The sequence below is a fragment of the Triturus cristatus genome, chromosome 6 (genome assembly GCF_964204655.1).
Source record: "Triturus cristatus chromosome 6, aTriCri1.1, whole genome shotgun sequence".
Classification (NCBI taxonomy): Eukaryota; Metazoa; Chordata; class Amphibia; order Caudata; family Salamandridae; genus Triturus; species Triturus cristatus.
In genome coordinates, this window is record NC_140589.1 from 21,523,566 (window position 1) to 21,539,893 (window position 16,328).

Below are 16,328 nucleotides of genomic sequence, written 5' to 3' on the forward strand. Positions count from 1 at the left end.
TTCCCTAGCCATAAACTTGTATGTTTTTAGGTCGAGCCTAGCGCGACGCGCTTGCGCTGCTCTAGGAGATGACCTTCTGGAATCAGTCTGCACTTTTCAAACACTCGTGCTTGTGGTGGCATCCACCTTGCAGGAGCGAGCAGCGGCGCGCAGGGGTCATCTGTTTCCAACTAGCGTGGCTGCGCGCGCTTGTTGTAATTGCTCTACTCTCGCTCCCCTGCCTGTCTCACCTTTTTCCTCCCTTGTCTCGTGATACTGCATTAAGACTACTGTGTTCTGGTTATATTTCCAGTTAAGTGGCTACTTCTTACTCCTTGAGCTGTGGATGTAAGTTTTTGAATGTAATTTACGGTTTAAGTCCATGTGGGCTTTGTCAACTGCTGAGACATATTCTAGACTGATCGGCAAGTCTAAAGTACACACACGTGTGTGTATTTTTTTCTTGTTTTTTTTTGGTGGCGATCCGTGCTGGGTAGCATGCTAGGGGTCTACATGGCATATCTGGACCGTGACGGATAAAAGGTAGCTGATGATATTTCAGAGAGACAACAGGAGCTGTGCAACTGTGGCCAGCAACAAAGCTGTGAGAGGCTCTTTCGTTAAGGTGACCCTACCAGGACACCTGCACGCCTTCTTTTGGTGAATACGATAGATGTTTTTTCGCCTTTCTTCAAGCAAAGCGTATTATCGCCCAAAGTAAAGAGTCCATTTCGGAGCACTCCCATCTACTGGCTGTAAAATGCATCTGCGCCCTTTCGCTCCTGTCCCCACACTACTACTACTACAACTGCTTCCTTCCTGAAAGTACCACGGACTGTATACAAGCTGAAAAACCCAACTTCACTTCACGTTCTGAACTGAGACCCTATAGATCTGATTTGGTAGATTTATTTTCATGTATTTTTGTAGTGCAAACCTGGCCAATGGCATTAGGGCATTTTACGACAGAGCCTGGCTACGTTGCCTTTTTAAGAAGAAGCAAGAAACAATGTCCACAAGGAACTTATTATATATACCACATTGTCAATAAAAAGCAAAAATTACTTGCTTTTGGTTAAGTCAAAAGAAACTTTCAAATAATTTGAGACCTTAAATCAATTAACTCACAGCAAAAATTACCATATATAACTGTAAATTAATACTAGAGAAGCCCAGGAAAGATTATTTACTTCAGCCGAAGTAAATATAATGTTCGAGGCATATGAGCTGCAAATTACACACTTGTGCATAGATCTCCATCTGGTGTTGGGCCCGGATGTTTGCAGTTGTTTTTCCTCTTGGAAAGTCTTTGGAAGTCACAAGGTCGGTGACTCCTCCTTTGGATCGTATTGCGCATGGGCTTCTTCGGCTCCATCCTCAGATTGTTTTTTTCCGCCATCGGGCTCGGATGTGGTCTTCGCGCTCCGGTTCCGAACAGCTTCCAGTTCGACGATCGACGCGCAATCCTCACCCCAACTCGCGGTATTGTTTTCGATCGCGATCTCCCCACTCGACGCGCCTCTCGTCGGCAAAAACCTTCGATTCCGGTCGTCGACGACGGCCTTCGGGCCTACCCAAGCTCCGGTCCTGGCTAATGGAAAGGACTCCCTTCAAGAAGTGTCCTCGATGTGGGTCCAAGTTCCCCCACACCGATCTCCACGAAGTATGCAATCTCTGCCTCTCCCCTGAACACGAGGCTCGAGATTGTCCGCCGTGTAAGTCCTTCCGGTCCAAGAATACCATTCGAGACCGAATGGCTAGAAGAACCATGGCACACTCGTTGATGACTATTCCGGACGACATCTTCGGGGAAGGCATCGACGCTCCAGAAAAACACCACACCGACAAGGGACTCGTCAGCGCCTCCGAAGCAGACGATTCAGATGTTGAGGACATCACTCTGGCACAGAGGGTCGTGAGTACTAATCTATCCCTCCCCGTCCCCCCACACCCTCGCCGGCACCGAAAAAGACTTCGGTCACGCCTTCGCCTCCGGGCCTAAGCAAGATCAAGGACATTGCTTCCCACACCGTACCTTCGGGCCCGGTAAAGAAGCTGATTAAGCCTTCCGGCGGCTTGGGCTCGAGCCAGCCCACCGTCGGTGCCGATAAACACTCTAAGACACCGAAAAAGAAAATGGCCTCCGCTTCGACACCGAGCCCCGCACCGTAACACTCTTTGTCGAGAACCAGCTCCAGCTCCTCGGTGCCGACACCATCTTCGGCACCGACAAAAGCACACAAGGCCACCGGCACACACTTCCAAGCCAAAATCCACCTCGGCGCCGACCAAACAATCAGACTTTTCCAAGCATAGTTCCAAACAATGAACCAGCGCGGATAAAGCCAAAAAACCAACGGCCCGACGCCGACGGACCAACCAACATCACCAGAACTTTTTACACCGGATCCATTACAAAAAACACTAACCAAGGATCCTAAAACCGGACATTTGATGCTCTCCATCAAAAAGAGACAGCTGGCTAAACCTGCTCCGCCTTCACCTCCAAAGAGGGAGGACTCTGCTACCTCCCCTTCAGACTACCTTCCCCACCGCCACCACCTCCTCCACCTTCCCCTCCTCCACCTTCTCCACCCAACCTCATCATTCCCCAACACCCTCTCCGGGTGATGATGATCAGGGGGATCCATATAATGACATAGGAGACATGCCCCAAGATGTACCTACAGGGGACCCCACTCCCACAGGCTCCCCAGACCCATGGGACGATTATAATATCCCTGACATCCCTAACGTCCCACAGGATGATCTCTACCCTTCCAGACCTTCCCCACCAGAAGACTCACTGGGGTTCAACCATCTACTACAAAGGGCGGCACACTATCACGGGGTAGATCTCCATACTGACCCCGTGGTGGAGGATTTCCTCCTCGATACATTTGACACCACACATAGGACTACCTCCATATTGCCTATGCTCAAGGGAGTTATAAAACATGCACCAGAGGTCTTTAAAGACCCAGTCAGAGCCAGGGTCATTAACCCGTGCATTGAAAAGAAATATAAATCCGCCCCTACAGATCCCTCCTACATCAGAGGGCCAGCACCACTAGATTCTCTCGTAGTGTCCACAGCACGTAAAAGGGCCAACTCCCAAGCGCCAGGCGAAGCACCACCACCTGACAAAGAGTCTAAACTTGGACGCATCAGGCAAGCGTACTGCATCCCTAGCTGCCAACATATGGCGTATCGCTAATACACAAGTGCTACTAGCCAGGTATGACAGGGCCCATTATGACGAATTAGAAGCCATAATGCAACATCTCCCTGATAAATACAAACCTAGGGCCAACGAGCTAATTCAGGAGGGCAAAACCATTACTAATACCTCCATACGTTGTACCCTAGATGCAGCAGACACAGCCTCCAGGGCCATCAATACTAGTGTCCTCCTCCGTTGCCATGCCTGGCTAAGGATCTCTGGTTTTAAACCGGAGGTACAAGCCTCCATCCTCAACCATCCCTTTGACCAGGAACATCTGTTTGGCCCAAAAGTGGATGAGGCCCTAGAAAAGATGAAAAAGGACACAGACACGGCAAAATCCATGGGAGCTTTACAATCACACCCTCCCAGGCGCTCCTTTCGCTGCTCTTCCTTTCGGAGCACATCCAGAGGCTACTCCTCAGACACCGCTTCCACTTCATATAAGGCCCCTACCCAGTCCACCTTTACAAGGGGCTACCAAAGAGGCGGCTACAGGGGCAACAATAACAAAGGCAGAGGCAAAACGAACACCGCCCGCTCTGCCACCGCACCTACCCAATGACTTCCCTCCACTCCCCCCAGACCATCCCACTCCGGTCGGGGCAGACTCCAAAATGTCCTCCCTGTCTGGGCCACCATCACCTCAGACAAATGGGTAATACAAATAATTCGGTCAGGCTACGGACCAGAACAAATATCTACCCCCCAAACATCCCACCCAGACAACGCCCAATGTCACAAGAACATCTAACCCTACTAAAGCAGGAGGTAATCTCCCTCCTACAGAAAAGGGCGATAGAAGAGGTTCCTACCAACCAACAAAATATGGGGGTCTACTCCCTATATTTTCTCATACCAAAAAGGGACGAGAATCTGCGGCCCATCCTAGACCTCAGGCCCCTAAACAAATACATACTCAGACCATTTTCACATGGTAACGCTTCAGCAGGTACTTCCACTGCTATCCCAAAATGACTTCCTGACCACTTTAGACCTAAAAGACGCTTATTTCCACATTCCAGTGCACAACGCTCACAGGAGGTTCCTCAGATTCGTAGTGGACGGCCAACACTACCAATTCAAAGTACTCCCGTTCGGAGTCACAACAGCACCACGTGTATTCACCAAGTGCCTAGCTGTAGTGGCAGCACACCTAAGGAGACAACACATTCATGTCTTCCCATACCTAGACGATTGGCTAATAAAAGCCAGTTCATACAGCCAGTGTGTACTACACACGCATGCCACCATCCAGCTACTTCACCAACTGGGCTTCACAGTAAACCACGCAAAGTCCCATCTACAACCATCCCACATAAAACAATACCTCGTGCCACCAAAGACACCTCAAAAGCGCTAGCGTACCCCAATCCTGCCAGGATTACAAGCATTCAGGCTCTACGCGCAAAATTCATAGCACAACACTCCCTTCCAGCTTGAGTGTTTATGCAACTAATAGGGTTGATGGCCTCTTGCATCTTCATAGTACCTCACGCAAGACTCCAGATGCGTCCTCTCCAAGAGTGCTTAGCGCGCCAATGGAACCAGGCCCATGGTCAATTAACAGATCTGGTGTTGGTAGACGGTCGCACCCATCGCTCTCTGCAGTGGTGGACCACCACAAACCTTTCCACAGGTCGACCGTTCCTGGACCCAGTTCCCCAGATAGTACTAACCACAGACGCATCGCTCTCCGGCTGGGGAGCTCATATATTACATCTCACCGTGCAGGGCACATGAACACCTCAACAAAAGTTACTCCACATCAACAATCTGGAGTTACTAGCGATCTTCTTAGCCATAAAATCTTTTCAAACACAGATTTCAGGCAAGGCAGTCCTAATCCGCACAGACAACATGACAGCCATGTACTATATTCAAAAACAAGGCGGCACACACTCTCCACAGCTCTCTCAACTAGCACAGAGCATATGGAGATGTGCCATACCCCAGAAAATCTTTCTCCTAGCTCAGCATGTCCCAGGAGTCCAAAACACTATGGCAGATCTGCTCAGCAGACACACAACAAATCCACGAGTGGGAACTCCACCCACAAGTTCTACACCCGTACTTTCAGATGTGGGGGCATCCACAGATGGACCTCTTCGCCACCCACAAACACCAAATGCCCCAGCTTCGCCGCCAGATATCCACACCCATTGTCCAAAGGAAATTCGATATGGATGAACTGGTCACGCAGATTTGCGTACGCTTTTCCACCTCTCCCACTCATTCCACTAGTGGTGCGCAAACTACAGCAACACTCCCTCACACTAATCCTAGTAGCTCCAACTTGGGCCAGACAACCGTGGTACACACCACACAGCTGGAACTATCAATCAATCAATCAGCATAATTTGTATAGCGCGCTACTCACCCGTGAGGGTCTCCAGGCGCGGGGGGGGGTCGCTACTGCTCGAATAGCCAGGTCTTGAGTTGTTTCCTGAAGGAGAGATGGTCCTGGGTCAGACGTAGGTGAGTGGGGAGGGAGTTCCATGTCTTCGCTGCCAGGTAGGTGAAGGATCTTCCTCCGGTGGATTTCCGAAAGCGTGGGACGGAGGCGAGGGCGAGGCTGGCGGATCGGAGCTGGCGGGTGGGTATGTAGAGTGTGAGGCGGTTGTTGATGTACTCCGGGCCCATGTCGTGGAGAGCCTTGTGTGCATGGGTAAGGAGTCTGAACGTGATTCTCTTGTTGACTGGGAGCCAGTGAAGGTCTTTCAGGCGGGCCGAGATGTGGCTGCGGCGAGGGATGTCCAGGATGAGTCGTGCTGAGGCGTTCTGGATGCGCTGGAGTCTTTTTTGTAGTTTGGCTGTGGTTCCAGCGTAGGGGGTATTCCCGTAGTCCAGACGGCCGGTGACGAGGGCCTGGGTGACCGTCTTCCTGGTTCCGGTGGGGATCCATCGGAAGATCTTTCGGAGCATGCGCAGGGTGTTGAAACAGGATGATGAGACGGCGCTGAATGAATGAAATTAGTTTTTAAATAGCGCGATGGCTACCCTGAGGCGTCCCAGCGCTAGCGAACTGAGTATACATGAGTGGGTGGAGGGACCTAGTCAGTGGTGGTAAACAGCAGCGTTTTTAACCCCTTGCGGAAGGAGAGATGGTTGACTTGCTTGGTCATCGTGAGGGAGGAGTCCAGGATGAAGCCCAGGTTGCATGCGTGGTCCGTTGGCTTGGGTGCGCTGCCCAGGGCAGGGGGCCACCAGGACTCGTCCCAGGCGGAGGGAGATGGTCCGAGTATGAGGACTTCTGTCTTGTCTGAGTTCAGTTTCAGAAGGCTGATCTTCATCCATTCTGCGACGTCTTTCATACCTTCGTGGAGGTTGGCTCTGGCGGTGGCGGGGTCGTTGGTGAGGGAGAGGATCAGTTGGGTGTCGTCGGCGTAGGAGATGATGTTGAGGTTGTGTTGGCGGCCGATGTCTGCGAGGGGGCTCATGTAGATGTTGAAGAGGGTGGGGCTGAGTGAGGATCCTTGTGGGACGCCGCAGATGACTTCGGTGGCCGCGGAACGGGGGAGGTGGACTCTGGGTTCTTCCGGCGAGGAACGAGTTGATCCACTGCAGTGCCGCTCCTTGGATTCCGGTGTTGCTGAGGCACTGTGTCAGGGTGTGGTGGCATACGGTGTCGAAGGCTGCTGAGAGGTCTAGGAGGATGAGGGCGGCAGTTTCCCCGTTGTCGAGCAGGGACCTGATGTCGTCGGTGGCTGCTATGAGGGCGGTCTCGGTGCTGTGGTTTGCTCGGAAGCCGGACTGCGAGGGGTCGAGGGATCCGTTGGTCTTGAGGAAGGCGGAGAGTTTTCTGTTGACTGTCTTCTCGATGACTTTGGCTGGAAAGGGGAGGAGCGAGATGGGGCGGAAGTTCTTCAGGTCCGTGGGGTCCGCGGTGGGTTTCTTCAGGAGGGCGCTCAGCTCGGCATGTTTCCAGCTCTCCGGGAAGGTGGCGGATGCGAACGAGCTGTTGATGATGTTCCGGAGATGGGGTGCGATGATGGAGTCGGCTTTGTTAAAGATGTGGTGTGGGCAGGGGTCGGTGGGGGAGCCGGAGTGGATGGTGTTCATCATGCGGGTGGTGTCTTCGGTGCTTACAGGGGTCCAGGTGCAGAGGGTGGTGGTGGGGGGCGATGGTTCGGTGGTAGGGTGCGTGGTCAGTGCGCCGAAGCTGTTGTGTATGTCAGCGATTTTGCTGTGAAAGAACGAGGCGAGAGAGTCGCAGAGGTCTTGCGAGGGTGTGATGTCGTTGTTGCTGGGGTTGGAGAGCTCTTTGACGATGATGAAGAGTTCCTTACTGTTGTGGGTGTTGTTGTCCAGTCGTTCTTTGAATGTTGTCTTCTTGGTGGTGCGGATCAGCTGGTGGTGTTTGCGGGTGGCGTTCTTGAGGGCTGACATGTTCTCTGCTGTCTGGTCGAGCCGCCAGGCTTTCTCGAGGGTGCGGCAGGTTTTCTTGGAGTTTTTGAGGTCGTTGGTAAACCACGAGGCTTTCATGCTTCCGGGTTTGCTGGGAGGATTCTTCAGTGGTGCGAGTTCGTCGGCGCAGTCAGTGAGCCACTGTGTGAGATTGCGGGCTGCTTCGTCAGGGTCTGTCGTGTTGGTGGGCGGGTTCTGGCTGAGGGTGGTGGCGAGCTGGTCGACGGTGATCTTGCTCCAGCTTCTGCAGGGAGCCTATTGCGGGAGGTGGTGGGTCGTGGTTCTCCTTAAGTTGAAGTGGACGCAGCTGTGATCTGTCCAGTGTAGTCCGGTGGAGTGGCTGAAGGAGATGTGCTTGCTGGAGGAGAAGATGGGGTCAAGCGTGTGTCCGGCGTAGTGGGTGGGGGTGTCCACTAGTTGCTTGAGTCCGAGGTTGGCGAGGTTGTCCAGCAGGGCGGAGGTGTTGCAGTCCTTGTTGTTCTCCAGGTGGAAGTTGAGGTCCTCCAGGAGGATGTAGTCTGTGGAGGTGAGGGCGTGTGGGCTGACCAAATCTGCGATGGCTTCGCTGAATTGTGTGCGTGGTCCCGGGGGTCGGTAGATGAGGGTGCCCCTGAGGGTGGTCTTGGGGTCGGTGTGGATCTGGAAGTGAAGGTGTGCGGCGGTGAGGGTGTCGTCGGAGTTGGTCGTGATGCGGATGGTGTTTCTGTGGACGATGGCGATGCCTTCTCCGGTTTGGTTGACGCGGTCCCTCCGGGTTATCTTGTAGCCATCCGGGATGGCTATGGCGATGTCGGGGGCTGAGGAGGTGTTCATCCAGGTTTCCGTGAGGAAGGCGACATCTGGTGATGTTGTGTCGAGGAGGTTCCAGAGATTGACGGCGTGCCTGTGGACGGAGCGGGTGTTGAGCAGGATGCACTTGAGGTGGTTGTGGCTGGTGCTCGGCTTGGCAGGTGCGGTGCAGGTCCTGTGGCAGGTGAATTTGCAGGCTTGGCAGGTGAAGGGTCCGTGGGTGCGTCTCGGGGCGGCTCGGTAGCAGGTGGGGTTCCGGCCGGCGTTGAGTGCGTGGGCGGTGTAAGTTCGTCGGGTGCGCTGGCATTGTCGAGGTCCAGGCGCGGACGGGCGTAGACGGGCTTGCCTTTGGCGCGCCTTCGGCGCACAATCGGCGTGCCCGCTGCGCGGGCTCCATATGAGGCGAAGTGGGAGGGAGGAGCAGCTGGGAGGCGGGAGCGGGACGGCCAATGGGGTAACAGAAGGGAAAGGGGGCGGGGCCGCGAAGGGAGCAGCGGCGGGAAACGGGGAGCGGGGGGGCGCACGAGTGGGTACAATCCTAAACAAATAGGCACAAAACTGAGAGAGTACAGCAGGAGGGCCGTGCGGCGTGGGGGTGTCCTGGGAACAGGTCACACTCGCTCACGCCGCGCGGGCTCCATATGTATCTGTAGTACCACACCAAAAATTACGCCTCTCTCCACACCTCTTAACCCAGAACCATGGAGAGATCAGACACCCGGACCTAGCTCAGCTCAACCTTGCGATCTGGCTCCTGAAGTCCTAGAATTCGGTTATCTAAATCTTCCCCCTGACTGTATGAACGTCATCAAGGAAGCTAGGCGACCCACCACTAGAGCGTGCTACGCCGCCAAGTGGAAACGTTTTGTTGTCTATTGTCACAACAACACCATCAGTCCCCTAGACGTCTCTATTCAACACATCATAGGCTACTTACTCCACCTACAAAGGTGTAAAATAGCCTATACGTCCATTCGCCTGCACCTCGCAGCTATAGCAGCTTACCTACAAAACAGGCAACATCTCTCACTCTTTAGAGTACCTGCCATTAAAGCCTTCATGGAGGGCCTTAAAAGAATAATTCCCCCCAGAGTGCCACCCTCACCTGTGTGGAACCTAAATATCGTTCTCACCAGACTAATGGGGCCTCCCTTCGAACCATTGTACAAATGTGAACTCCAATTTTTAACCTGGAAAACTGCTTTTCTCATAGCCATCACTTCCCTCAGAAGGGTCAGTGAGATACAAGCATTTACCATTCAAGAACCTTTTCTACAAATGCACCATAACAAAGTTGTTCTCCGTACCAACCCAAAATTCCTCCCTAAAGTCATTTCTCCTTTTCACCTAAACCAATCTGTAGAACTACCAGTATTCTTCTCGCAACCACAAACTGTTGCAGAAAGAGCTCTACACACACTAGATGTCAAATGAGCCTTACTCTACTACATCGAGAGAACACAACCTTTCTCTCCACCACACAAGGGCAACCGCATCTCCAAGTCGGGGATAGCTAGGTGGATTGTCAAATGCATTCAGATTTGCTACCGCAAAGCAAACGCTATCCGTTCCCCCTAAAGCCCATTCTTCACGTAAAATAGGGGCTTCAATGGCTTTTCTAGGAAACATCCCATTAGATGATATCTGCAAAGCAGCTACATGGTCAACACCGTACACTTTCACTAAACATTACTGTGTAGATGTGCAAACCAAGCAACAAGCTAGTGTGGGCCAGGCTGTACTAAAAACACTATTTCAAACCACTGCAACAGATACCAGGGGTCGCCGCTAGGGTTGGCAACTGCTATATAGTCTATGCAAAAGTGTGTAATCTGCAGCTCATATGCCTCGAACGGAATATGCTACTTACCAGTATGCATCTGTTCTTGGCATGTAGAGCTGCAGATCTACACACGCCCACCCGCCTCCCCGGCTACCTTTATCTGTTCCAGTCTATCTCATTTAGATATAACACACATGGGCATCTTCACTGTTTATTACTACGCTCCATCATTTCCCTGCTGGCGAAAAACAATCTGAGGATGGAGCCGAAGCCCATGCGCAATACGCTCCAAAGGAGGAGTCACCGACCTCGTGACTTCCAAAGACTTTCCAAGAGGAAAAACAATCTGCAAACATCCGGGCCCAACACCAGATGGCGATCTATGCACAAGTGTGTAGATCTGCAGCTCTACGTGCCAAGAACAGATGCATACTGGTAAGTAGCATATTCCTTATTTCATATTCTTAAACTGTGATTATCGATCTTACCACAGTAACATTTTTATTATTGCACTACAAGCACAATCTAGTGAAGGGTGAAAGAGTGAGTCCAACATGGACTCTGAGAACTAAGTGGTATACCATTCACAACAGTGATATACATTAATTGTGGAAAACTCATTGTAATTATGTGTTAACTAAACTAGGGTGATTCCATTTATATTACTCCTTGATTGCTTTGTTGTAGAATCTTTCGATTTTACCTTAAATTGTTTTATATCTGTATTGGTTTCCTTGTCACTTTAAGATGGCCGCCGATAATCTTTCTTGCCGGCTCCCTTTGCGCATGTGCGATGATACAGGGACCGCCTGATAAGACACTTTCGGGTTGCTTGTAGCTTTGCAGCTCATTGAATCCCCATTGAGAACCTTGATCGTCCGACGATTAAGTAAGTAATTATAAGATTCCTCGTATTATTGTAATCATCCCTTGTCCTAGATCCTTGAATATTCGTTTATGTTGCTTTTCAGTTCGTTACCTGAAGTATCCCGCCTTCCCGAGTTAATTTCCCACTCTAAAGAAGAAGCGCTGAACGTAAGTGGCGTTCTATTGAATTGTTTCCCCGTCCTTTACATCTCCATCATGTCTTACTGAATACACTGCCATCGGCTGTGAGCCGTTGGTGATTTCCCGTATCTATGTTTACAGCGCTTTATTCCTTACACGCTGCCTTATTGAATCAACGGTGACATGCCATTCCGAATGTGTAAGTGGCGTTCTTCTTAACTTCTCCTTATCATAACACCAATTAATTACGTGACTCAGTCTGAGGCACGATGTATGAAGTTGTGCCTACTAGAGGCTACTATTACCGTATTCTTAATAGTCAATCTAGTTCTAATACATATACACGAGTTGCTTTATCTAAAGAGACATACCATTATCGTTCTGGTGGGAGATGCCATCGTGGTTTTAATCTGAGGACGCGTCTGTTTGACCTTCAGTATTGTTTAGACTGACACGGTCCCCTAAAGAAAGGTGCCTCTATAGCCATAGTGTAAAGACATATACACAGATCCAGGTAGTTACATATGAGTAGTTTGTCATTTAATGATAGATCTGATGAGGCCATACTCAAGTTATGCATAAATTAGTCTCTATCATGCACTAGATTAGTTTATATTATACTTTTTGTCCTAGATTGACATCAATGAGACTACAATTGGACTCAATAGTGAGTCGCCTCCTGTTCTCCAATTGGAGTTGTGCATTGTGCATGTATCAATATGGGAATATGTTATAACTGACCTTGTTTCCTATATAGGCCCCCATGAATACGGCCAAGTGCCATTCGTAGCCCTGCATTGTCCAGTGGTTCCGGTCCCCAGATTTGTGGATATACAAGACTAAGTAATTGATAGGTAAGCCAGGTAGTACCTTGGAGCCCATTATTGACAATATTTTATTTTCACTACTCTCACTGATACTCCCCTTATATTAGTCCCTAGATAAGCTGTCCTGAAGAGACCCCATATCAAGAGTGGGTCGAAACACTGTCGACATTTACAAAGAGAGGGCAAGAAAGGTTCATCGTATTACTGGAAGCCTCTCGTTGTTGTTCTAATGACCTTTTGTTTCAATTTCACTTAATTTTCACCTTCTTAGGCTATGATCACTTCATTGGGACTCACTGTTTCACCTTTCACCAGATTGTGCTTGTAGTGCAGTAATAAAATTGTTACTGTTGTAAGATCGATAATCACAGTTTAAGAATATGAAATACATTTTTACTTCGGCTAAAGTAAATAACCTTTCTTGGGCTTCTCTAGTATTAATTTAGAGTTATATATGGTAATTAATTTTTGCCATGAGTCAATTGATTTAAGGTCTCAAATAATTTGAAAGTTTCTTTTGACTTAACCAGATGCAAGTAATTTTTGCTTTTTATTGACAATGTGGTATATATAATAAGTTCCTTGTGGACATTGTTTCTTGCTTCTTGCAAATACCCAGTTCACAAGGACATATGGGTCGCTCTTGTGTTTTGAAATACGTTGCCTTTTTAGACACGGGGAGATTAAGTGATCTAGCCCTAATCACAGGATTTTGAGCTGAGCCCGGAATTTGAACCTGATTCAGGCAGCTCTTACCACTTGGCCACATCTTCCAAAATGACGTGCCAGAATCACAAAGCTGGTTGTACATTTAAATGTAACTTGAGTAAGCAAACAGCAGTATTTTCAATGGAAACATCCTGTTCATAGACTCTGGAATGCTGAAATGTTGCCCTTCTAAATGCATTGACTTTTTTACAAATACACTTGTATGGCTGAATTGTCCACGTCAGAAAATCTATTCAAATACGGATGCGAGTCCTCCTACGAACAGAGGCAGCCTAGGAGCATTTCTCTAACTCTTTCAGAATTCCCAGTAAAACAAACATGTGTAAAAAATATATGTAAACCTATGAGTAGAAATCTGAGACTTTCCTTTTGAAAATATTATATATCAGGCCTTACATTTCTACGTGTGCCATTTGAAACTAACCTGTCGGCTTTTGTTTCGGTCACTTGCAAGCTCTCTGAGTTAAATTCAAAACGAGTGTCGTCGCAGTCAGGAAACATGTAAATACTATGTGTTTACTGGGGAGGGGTGAGCGGTTGCGCTGGGAGCACACTTCACTGGGTACCTGGACATCGCACTAGGTAAACCCACGCATAAGTGACAAGAGTTGAAGGCCACCCATGAGTTGCATCATGAACAGCATGGCTGCACAGAGCTGCGCACCTCTTTTGTGCTTGGGTAGTTGGGGTCTAGAGTTCATACATATAACTCAGAAATTCTCCCAGGTGATGCATGCACAAGTCGGAAACAGTGAGTTGAGATTGCCTCTCTTGCCGGTTCTGGTGGCTTAGTGGACTAATGCGTCCACTGTAGGGGGCCTGTGTTCGACGTCACTGGCACAAGTTAAAATCCTGGCGGTTTCACTCTGCCTTTCATTCTCCTAAGGTCGATAAAATGTGTGTCATTGATTTGGGTAAAAATAGCACGAAGATGCCTATGGGTTAATGTGCGTTTTTTACAAATACACCTTATGTTATTTCTGACGTGTGTTTGCATTTCATGCATTCATTGGGAGAATTTCTATGATATATTACTGAATGACGGAGACACTCTGTGCTTAGAGAAGAGTGTGCTTAGAGAAGAGCTGTGAAGGCCATTGAAGGCTCACAACGTTGTGCCTAATGTAAGTAACCTTTACCCCATCGCTACAATGCTCCCACCCCCCTCCCGTTGTCCGCATTCCCTTTGTTCCCCCCATGCCACTTGCAGCGACCCGTGAGGTAACCCCCCACCCACCCTCCTGTGGTCCATGTTCACCAGGCTCCCGCCCCCCTTCCGCTGTCCGCATAACCTTTGATGTGTTTCCGCTCCCCTCCCCACTTGCAGCTGCCCGTGAGGTGCTCCCCCGCCCCTCGCGGCACATCACTGTTTATTAAAAGACTGAACAGTCAGCAAAAAGCATTGGCAAAGCAAAAAGCGGGACCTATTGGCTTTGCACGGGTGGCGCCAGTCCAAGCAAACCCGCCCCAAGCTCTATTCTCCTCCATGGCTAAACACTTATTAGGTCCTGTCGGTGAGACCTATTGGCTATGCCAATGCTTGTTTTTCTGGGAATGGCACAGCACTGGACCTTCTCCAGTAATGTCACTCTGTATCTGGGCAGACCAGATTTGGGCAGTGCTTTCCATTGGTGACATAACAGCACGGTTTCTCGCCATTCTCCCATCTTTCTTGTGTTTCTTTAGTTGCTCAGGAATCCAAGCCAAAAGATATTTTGTTGGCAGCATCACGTGCTGCAGTAACCACGGTCTGTTGTTGAGATACTTCTCTTTAAATACATCACGCTGAGAGCGCAGAGGGGGCTCTTAGTATTATACGTAAGGCTGGTCTTGTACTGTTGTAGGTTTGTGTTTAGTGCTTAGATGTGGTCATTCGAGCCACCACCAGCTAAGGTATGCTCCTGGTATCTGCATTCACTACAATAAATCTTCAATCAAAAGAATGACTATTCGCTCCATGTAATAGTTTTTGGGGACATCTGGATTGATCCTACCCCAAGTTTGGATATTGCAGAATTGGTTTGGCACTTGTCCCAGCATTTATACGGACTCCCAGTCATGGTATGGTCATGGCACGCTTTACCAATATATAGTAGTTTACTTACTGTATCATTTAATGATTAAGAGACACTGATTGTTTTTGTTCAGTCAAATCTAACTCCAAAAACTGTGGCTTTAGTTCCACAAACTTTGACTATCCTATGACACACCATGTCAAACTGGCAGGTATTTGTGCACTCCTCTAATTCATGATTTCTATTTTTTGTCCACATGTTCAGGTTCACCACAAAAGGATCGTTAAATGAGCCACCAGCAATAGCTCGGGTATAAGCCATGCATCTGTGAGTCATGTGGCCATGGATCGCTTTTGTAAGAGGCCACTATTCACAGTCCGGTTATTCACTAAGCTCGATCCATCTCCTCTATTGGATCTTTCATAGATTCACATGCTTGAATCATTCACCGTCGTCCAAGTGAGAGCCCCATGGTACATTTAAAAGAAGTATAGGTCATGCATTCCCCATAAAGGTTAAAAGAAACATTCACTTAATTAACGTATCTCAATCTTTGCAAAAGAACCAAACTCCATCTGATCAGGCGACAGCGCACTCTAGAACACTCCCCACAGAGATATAGAGTGGAGGCTACTGTTGTGGTTTCAAAAGCTCATGACCAGAGATGTTCCTCTATCTGAAGAGAAGGATGAGGATTCGTCTGAGTCCAGGACATATGTCTCGTGAACCACCTATGAATACTCTCCAAAAGACTCATCATGGGTCATCTGAGGAACATGTTTTGTCTAGTTAGCACTTGCGTAAGCATTCTAAAGAGAATGTCTCCTCAAAGCCTACAATACCTTCTCCAAGATTGTCATCACAGTTTAAAAAGTTTTAAAAGCCCTCATCAGTGGCATCGACAAAGAAATCTGCTCTACAGAAAAAAACATCGACGATGGCAGTGATGACTACACCGTCGACTAAGGTGACGTCAACGAGATTAGCCCCGTTGACGTTGACTGTGATGACAACATCGTTAACAGTGATGGTACCATCGTCGTTGGTCAAAGTATCTATGATCTTACCTATGGGGCCATCGTCGATGAAGAAACAGTCCACAGTTCCATCAATGATGAAAGAAGCAACGCCATTGACGGTGAAGACACCAATACTGTCTATGAAGACACCAATAATGTCTATCAAGTCATCGGCCGCTATAACGTTGATGAGCGAATCACTTCATTCTCCACTAATTCCAAACATGCCTGAACATTCATCTCTGAGCAAGGTTTCACCTCTTCCATCAATTCACTCATTAGATTTGGAGGCTTCAGAAGAGGATGATCCTTTTGGAAAAGGGCTTTGTGCTTCAGAACTTCATGTCCAATATCAAGAGGAGAGTGAGGCATATCGGGAGGAAGATTATTATTCCTCAGGAACGCAGTTTATGGATAAGTCTACTTCATATATAGAAAAAGAACAGATGATGGACGGAATGCTCAGCAATGCAAACATTCACCCCTTGCCAACAGATCTGGGTTTAATCCATGGCTAGGTCCAAACTGGGGTGGCGTGGTGGGCAAACA

The 16,328-nt window shown here is 48.9% G+C and overlaps 1 protein-coding gene across 1 annotated transcript in view; it reads left to right on the plus strand.

Annotated features, from left to right (window-relative positions):
* PTK7 (protein tyrosine kinase 7 (inactive)) overlaps positions 1–16,328 on the plus strand; it is a 632,664-nt gene that overhangs the window by 470,844 nt on the left and 145,492 nt on the right. The window lies entirely within an intron of this gene.